The sequence below is a fragment of the Tinamus guttatus genome, unplaced genomic scaffold, assembly GCF_059628265.1.
Source record: "Tinamus guttatus ecotype Peru unplaced genomic scaffold, ASM5962826v1 Tinamus_guttatus_pri_ptg000717l, whole genome shotgun sequence".
Lineage (NCBI taxonomy): Eukaryota > Metazoa > Chordata > Aves > Tinamiformes > Tinamidae > Tinamus > Tinamus guttatus.
This window is the reverse complement of record NW_028289251.1, coordinates 361,955-370,724: the sequence shown is the minus strand read 5'-3', so window position 1 is coordinate 370,724 and position 8,770 is coordinate 361,955.

The following is an 8,770-nucleotide window of genomic DNA, read 5'->3' as shown; positions in this document are numbered from 1 at the left end:
ACAGCCTCATTGACAAGTTCTAAGTTATAAAAGTAAGACTACCTGACAGTCATGAGCAGACTAAAAAGTAGCAGTCAAGTAGGCTTTCAACTAGTAAACCCTTGCAAGAAAAGATAGCCAGTTAACTATCATAGATAGCCCAGCTAACTATCTTTGGGAACATGACATCCGAAAACTAGTATTTACTATGTTTATATGACATTGAAGAGTTCACTATGGCTAAAAGCAAAACAAACAAACAAACAAACAAACAAAAACAGAAAAGCCCAGCTCTCTGAGAAAGACAGATTAAATTGGAAGCAAATAGACTTGTACGAACTAAATTATTCACATTAAAAAATAAATTACAATGAAAGTATTTATTAATCCTAATAAAATTAATGATTAACATGATACTAAAGTGAGGAAATATATTTAGTTGAAGTTACCAGTGCATAGTTATCCCTTGATAGCTACCATTTGAAAGTCCGAAAATAAATATTCTTCAGTAGTTTTTAATATGACAAGGATATCCTGTTTTCTGAAACATTATTTATTGTGAATGGAACAGAATAAAATAACTTAATTTCCCTTCGCTACAATTGTCATCATTTTCTGTGACTTCAAGAGAAACCTGAGCCTTGATCATGCTTATGATGAAGGCTTCCTGAGAAACTGAGTCAAAAGGGATAAAAGGGCAACAGTTTAAGTAGTTAAACAGTTTAAATCTAAGACTTGTGCAAGACTTGAAATAGCTCTCTTAAGCTTTTGTCTTCCTTTTATTTATTATAATTTTTGGTTTGCTAATTATTTTTCCCTTTTGTTTGGTATTTTGTTTGGTTTGCCTACCTGAGCTAACAACACTTGGGCAACATTATCTTCAGACAATAATTATAAGCTTGAACAGGCCTAAACCTGTAAATTTTGCATGTCTCATGATGTGATCTGATTCCGTACCCACATCACTCCAACAGTGGTAGTCCAATCAGGAATAATAGAGTTTAAATATTAAATGTCGGAAAAAAAGGCTAGGGAAAATTTTGAGGACCATCCTTGAGATCAGTACTGATGAGACTATGTTTGAAGCAGAAAGATGTCCCATAAAGATGTTGTAGGAAGAGAAATGATTGTAAAATGAGGTCCTTGTACGAGATCCTTGGGTGGTGGAACCTGCTTTGCCAATGCTTTTTGAGGTCCTGTATGCTCAGGGATGATAGATGGGTTTGTTGCCCAGGAGCTCCCTGTGTTCAATTAAGAAAGGGTCTAGGAAGGCAAAGAGCTTCCCTCTCTCATGCCAGAAATAAGCCATCAGCCCCACACAACCCAGAACAAGGATTTGGTGTTCGCTCTGTTCCTCATGAGCAGAAAATGATCAGGAGTAAGTTTCTGTCACTCACTGCTGAGTGTTCACCAGCCAAATAGTTGATGTAGATTGGGGAAATATTTCACACCCTTCTAGAGGTGCAAGTGCACAGCAGGGTTCCTAATTAGCAGTCCCATTTATCTCTTTTTTGCTTTTTCTTTTTTTTCCCTGCCTCTTCTTGTAATCTGTAATCAACAGACTTATCTTCTGTATGGCAGTTGCCATAACAACTCCTTACTTTGATCTCTTCCATCATTGTTTTCATGGTAATGGTTTTCAGCTTAAATCTAGATTGCAGCCTTCCAAGATTGTTCAGATGCTGTTGATTCATTCCATTCTTTACTCAGGAGAATAATGACCTCTTCTGTTTAGCCATAGATGAAGGTGGTGATTTGGCACAAGTCTTTTAAAAAATAGGAGTAGTACCTGTACAAACACACTTTCTTGAAAGCAAATGAAGTACAGAATCCCTTTCAAGAGACCTTGGCATGTGTACTCTAAATTCTGAGCTGTTGGTTATTATTATACGGAGAGAAAATAAATATTGGAATTATGAGAAACTATGAGCATCATTTCTTCAGCACTTGATTGGGAATATTTATTCTGATGCTTGCTATCTTTATGTAAAAAATCTAAGCTAAGCTAAACACAAATTATAGGGGCTTGTTGAGAGGTCAGTGAGTTACCCCCACCAATTAGGGAAGAGATTTGTAATAGTTCCTTGTGACTTAGTGAAGTAAAAGAGCTAGCATTTATAACCTGAAACATTTCCAAAGCAAATAAAAACACCGGATATAACATCTTCTCCCTGAAGTATCGCTGACTTCAACATAAGCAAGACACAACCCACGTCTAGTTCAATCTCCTTGGAATATTACTGTAAGTTTTGGCACAACCTGATGTCTCTTTCTCTATTTGAATGAGCAATTGTCCTGTATATAATCACTAATTATTACTCTGAAGACTCATTGTTGTAGAAATACTTTTTTTTTTTTTTTTTTTTTTTGAGCAATCACTAGCAGATGACCCTATATTGAAATTGATTTGGGACAACCACAGTGGCAATGTAACAGTTAAGGGATGTGTGGGAGTGTTATTACAAACAAAAATAATTAAAGTAGCATCAACAAACAGAATAGGTCCTTTAGCCTTATTTGTAAGAGAATAAGGGGCCATTATTGGCAATCTTGTAAGAGCTGCAGAACTTGACAATGCAAGTGACAGTGTTCTTCATTTGTATTGTATGGGTGGAAGTGCTTACTGTTTGTGTTTTTGCTTTTTAACTGGCCTAGGGAGAGAGAGAGAGAGAGAGAGAGAAACATATTCCATTTAATTCAAACAAATCTATGCTTTGTTTTTTTAATTAGATATTGTATTACAGTGCAGTACTGCATTCACAGACCTATTGCTGTAGAAAAAAAAATTGAAAAAAAAAAACCTCAGAGCACCAGTACCACTTTCATCTGAACAGTTTTATTGCTTAGTGTGCTACAGTAAATCTCTCAGACAAAAAATCCTTTTTTTTTTTTTTGCAAAGCTTTTTGATTCGTATGTATTTCAGCCAACATAATATCATAAATAGGAGCAAATGCTGTATATGAAAACTGTATGACCAATTTACATTTGTGTCAAACAATCATGTAGTCATGCATTTGCTAAATCCTGACATCATTTTTCTAATAGGAAATTGATTAGGATTAGGATTAAGGAAATATCCTTAAATTGAAAGAGGAAATGAATTGCAGTTTATCAGCTAGAACCAATCTTTTTCTGTGTGAAATGGATGTTTAAAATGAAGCTTTTATTTTCACATATAAGGGTCCAAAAAAAAAAGCTCTCAACGACTCTTATGAAAGTAAAATAAGGCTAGATATACATATATGCTTAAATAAGTTTACAGGATTTTAGTTAGAGGCACAGTTTTAGAATTCTTTTAATGAGATGCAACTGAGAGGATAGAAGTGAATATTTCTAGTCTATAATAATAATAAAATCTTCAGTGGAGAACCATACTTCCTTTATTGCTAAATTTTTTAAGTCTTTCAGAATTGGGACTAGCAGTGAACAGATACAGACTGAAAGGCCATTGACATTATTGATACACATTCCTAGTAGCTATTTAAACCAATACATTTAAAAAATCATCTTGAACGTTTCAATTTATTTTTTGCGGAAAAGTTTTGCTCATTTTCAACTCTTCTGTCAAGAATGTTTTGATGACCCTACTCAATAATTTTAACCAGTTTCAGTAGCAAATATATGGCACTTCTACCCCACCTTTTTGAAACATTGTTCAGTAATAGATTTTATAGGTTCATTAACTTCTTTTGTCTTTCACATATAACTCCCTTACATATGAACAAGATGACATATCTCCATTAGAAATAAGGGAAAGACGTACGGTAGGTTGCATTCATTGTCAAAAACTATAATCTTTGTATTCTCTTGTTTTGCACAGCAGAACTGCTTCCCCTACAAAAGTTCTCTTCCAGGAACTTCTTTTGCTTCTATTCTACACACCCATAGGGATATTTTCAGTCTTTCGGGAGGCAGCTTTTACTATTTTAGGAATTGGTAACTCTTTTAAAAGTTCATCTACCAGTGGTAAGCAATATCACCAGGACGGTATGGCATGCAGTTCAGACAGACCTAATGCTGACATAGTAACACCAGCTCCAAGTGCATTTCTCCCATAGCATAGGAGCAAATGCCTTTGAAATTTGCAGATGAACATGCCTTTATAAGGGGAAGTTCCCATCCTGCTATGGATTCTCCTCTTTCCCCTCAAGCTATTATTTCAGTTTGGAAAAAAAAAAAAAAAAAAAAAAAAAACAAGTTTTTTTCTTTCTTTCTTCTTCTTCTTCTTTTTTTTTTTTTAATTCATTTCTCAACTATATATCTTCTGAAGAAACCGCTACTTTTAGATGTTTACTGTGCTGGAGACAGAGGTATCAGAAACATGGCTTGATTTACATAAATGTTGCCAACTTAGAATACTTGAGATGTTTTTATGACAGCATCAAGAATTCACAGCTCTGGCACTTTTCAGCTTTTTAATGTCTTACATACAATACTTTCAAACTAAATGCATGTGAGCATGAAAAACTCATTTTAATTAGCTGTGGGGACAGTGAAGTTTGAAAAGAAACAAAACTCCCTTTTTCATGCATTTTTATAGGTACACTTTTATCTACAAATCCTGTTCCCATGGAAAACTCATGCTAGCTGTTTTTCTTCATTGTTCTCTTTATGTAGATTAACAAAACCTGGATTAACTAATGTGAACCTAAAAAGCCAATATTCACCAGTATCTTCAATGTACTCCGATGACTACTTTTCTCCTAAACATTAAACACTAAAACTCCTAAATAGAGTGAGCTACATAGGTTTAGTTGTAAGAATTACAAAATAGAACTAAAATACAAATTCTGTCACATTGCATTTCCCATGTGTTTATCATATCCTGCAATCACAGCTAGGTTCTGCAAACACTGTACTCTTGTATTCTTACTATAAAAATAAACCTATTAATTCTTACTATAAAAATATTAATGACTAAAACAATGCATAATCTAAGGCATGTATATTTAGCTTTAAGTCTTGCCTTTTCTCCATTGTAACACAAGCAATTAGTCATACAAAGACTTGCTAAAAAATATATCTTCAATATAGCAAAACATTAAATCATAAGCTTTCAAAACAAGGTACGTTCTACTTTCAAAGAAAAGTGAAGAACAGTAAAAAATGCACCCTAGGGGTGCATCTGAGTGAGATGGCCCATGTCCTCACCAGGCTTCTCTCTTATCTTCTTTAGAAGACCATGAAGACTGGAAGATAGCTTTTCTGTCTTCTATTCCTTCTAGAAGATAGACTGGGCAAAGGTAAATGTTAAACCCGTCTTCTAAAAAAGGCGAAACCACAATACAGAAGGCACAGGCAGTTAGCCTCACTTTGGTCCCTGGGAAAATCATGAAACAAGTCCTTTTGAAGCATATTTCTGAGTATATGAAGGAGAGGGTCATTTATGAGGAGTAAATCACGCTTGACCAACCTAATTGTCATCTGTGATAAATGAGTTGGATTTTTCCAAGTTGGAAAAACAGTAGATGCCATTTCCCTCACCTGTAGTAAGGTTTTTGACATTGTCTCCTTTAATATTCTTGTATTAAGGTCAGGCATGGCTTATCAACCAGATATAATTAAAAATAATCTGATGGGATGGCTGGGCTCAGAGGTTAGTGGTTAATGGTTATTCTACCTCTGAAACAACGCTGGGGACACCATACAGATCTAGACTGGGACCTGTCCAGCTAAACACCCCACCAGTAACATGGAGGAGGAGACCAAACAAATGAAATTTGAGAATGTTTTTGGATGACACCAAACTGGGAATGCTCAACGCCCCAGGGGGCAGAGCTTCCCCATCCCAGAGCTGAGTAGAGAAAGTACCAGCAGGTCCCTTGGACAGCTGTTGAGGACCAAGGTGAGGGCACAGCCATCAATAGGTTGGGAAGATGCCTCAAAGCATGGAGAGATACTGCTGGGTTCAGCCTTGGAGGTGCGTAGTCCAGGCAGGGAGAAGGTTGTCACCGCATGCACAGCTCCACGGGCAGGATGTTGCACCAGGGACCTCTCGCTGTCCTGTCAGGTTGGGCTGTCCTCTGATCCTGTGATCACATGGTAGTGATGTAGCATGATGTTCTTGCAACATCCTAGTGAAGACGGGAAAAGACCTTATGTCATCTGGAACAGATGTTCAGCGCAGTGCGGAAGACTTACTAGCGATTCCCTTCCTTATGAAAAGCCAGTGGAAGGCATAACTTCAGGCACCTCAGGTCAGGTGTATTAGGTGTTTGGGCATATGTGCTTGGCACCTAAGTTTTACATACATGGCAGTAGCAATAAAGTTTGCTCTGAGAAGTTCTTTTTTTTTGTGTGAGGATCTCTTATGCCACATGAGTAAACACATCCTCAGCTGCTGTGCTGAATTAAAGGCTTTCCAGCAATCTAATCCAATCTATCTATCTCATCATTCTACTGCTTCTGAACACGCTGTGAGATAGTATTTTCAGAGGTAAAAAAATAATAATAAATAATAAGCTAACATACAAGTAGTCACCTTTATATATTGCTTTTATACTCTACAATCAGTAATAAAACACAAAAATACATTATGTAACTGCTGTATGTCACTGCAAATGCATCAGAAGAAGTAAATATATGAGTTTAGCTTCTCTTTCCAAATGCATGTGAACATTTTCGTTCCCTTTCCCTAACAGTATCCTTCTAGAGTTCAGCAAAGACCAGTTGTTTCCAAGTTACCTTCACCTCCTTTGAAAGAATCTATTCTATGTATTTTATTTTGTAGGAAGTGAACACATTCTAAATTGAGTGGCTTTTAACAATAAGAGGTAGAGGAAAATAGTCTTTCTGGATATTTCATTTTCAAAGATTCATTCCAAAAGGTCACATTGGGAAATGAGAGTTTTGGCCAGACAAATGAAGCATAAGATTAATGAAAAGACTTACTGGAGGAAATCCTGGCCTTAACAGATGTGTCCACTTGGATGACGTGGTGAGGGAAACCAAAGCAAGTGGTGCCAGACACTTCTCTGGCAATAAAGGCTAATGCTGGCTGGCCAGGCTAAGAGATGCACTGCTGAACATAAAATACAGCACAAGTTGACAGAGATTCTGCTCTGTTGTACAGGATCAGTATATGATCCCACTACCGTCTCACTTGTGATACCACTTAGCCTAACTATACAGCATCAGGCAGAAGTTTGTAATCTTCATGAGGTCTCTGCCAAAAAGAGTGAGAATGATCACAAAAAAAGAAACTCTCCTATCACAGTGGCTAGAAACAGTGTACACTCTGTAGGCAGAAGTTCACCAGCTTTCTTCCATGGTACAGCAGCTATCAGCTTTAGCATGAGAGAGTGGGCTTGAGAATTTTACCTACCTGAAGTTACTATGATCATTTTTAGAACGCACATGTAGGAAGAAAATTCTGTACGTTTAGAACTAATGTTAATAAAGGTACTGAAAATGCGTAATAGTGTTACTTTTACATGAGGAACAAAAATAATTTGATTAAGAATAAGAAATAACGTGAAGGAAGAACATGATTTTATTTGATAGATATTGATTTCATTTAGATTTGCTAAGTATGGGTAATTGGGTGGGTGTTGTGAATAATATTAAAAGAAATGAATAACAAGGGCATGTGTTAAAGATGTAATTTTAATGAATAGAAGAAGATTGAATTTTAATGACTAGATGAAATGAATAGAATTAGGAAAGACCTCTTGTAGATTTCTCTTTGAGTTTAACCCTCGCATCTTTGACATGCAGTTGAAGTGTAAAATAGCATAACTAGAATTATCAGTAACATGACTGAAGTGGTAAATTTTGGTCAATTATTTTTTATTTAGAAGATGAAATGCTGTACTTGAGTATCTACATAAGACTAGATGATGGCTCGAGGATCAGAAAAGTCAATGTCCACTTTTAATAAAGGTTATTACTAAAATCAATGCTCATGCCAGACACTGTAGTCTACTGTAGTGGTTTAATTTGTATGACCTCCTGTAAAATGGCCTGCCATGCAATCACCAGTGTTTCACTGAAGCACAATTCAATCTAGTATAATTTTCCCACATGGATTTGAGACACAGCAATAGCTAAAAAAAATAGGAAAAATCTACACTCTGCATGTCTCTGCAGTGGTCTCTGTTTGCTTTTCAGGATCTCTAAAGTTTGTCTTTAAATATGTACGTACATTTGGGAATACAAAGTAGTAATAGCAACTGAGAAAAAAAAAAAAGAGAGAGAAGAAAAAAAGACTCCTTGTATGTAGCAACTTGCTTCAGGCTCAAAAATGATCAGCTCTATAAAAAATTTCTACATTAGCAATGACACATGGATTTATCTGTCTAATTCAGATGTAACGAACTTCAGACATGCGGTGGTGATAGCGCTATGCCCCCAGCTGTCACATGTCTTGTTGCACCAGGCAGTGGTAATTAGAAGTCATTGTTTCTGTAAGAAATTCACTCCTGCCCAGAGCAACATGGGTGTGTTCTCTGTGAAGTAGATTATAAGCATATCACTATATCACAGATAAGTTGTCTGTTAGTATGCTATCCTTTTAGTTAATTGTTATGGGAATTCTATAGAACCTATTTTTAAAAAAGAACCATGTAAAAGAAAAACAATATATGATTGTTATCTTTAAATGTAAAATAATTATTTTTTAAATAGGCATCACTACCTACTCATTTCTCTTATACTACATCCTCATTTTACATAGAGATTTCTTTTATTTTGCATTCATGTCCATAGCTTGTCAACACTCCAGATTCCTATAAAAAGGCAAATTCTTATTCATATTGTACAGCTGACAAAGTCTTCATGGAAACACTTTCA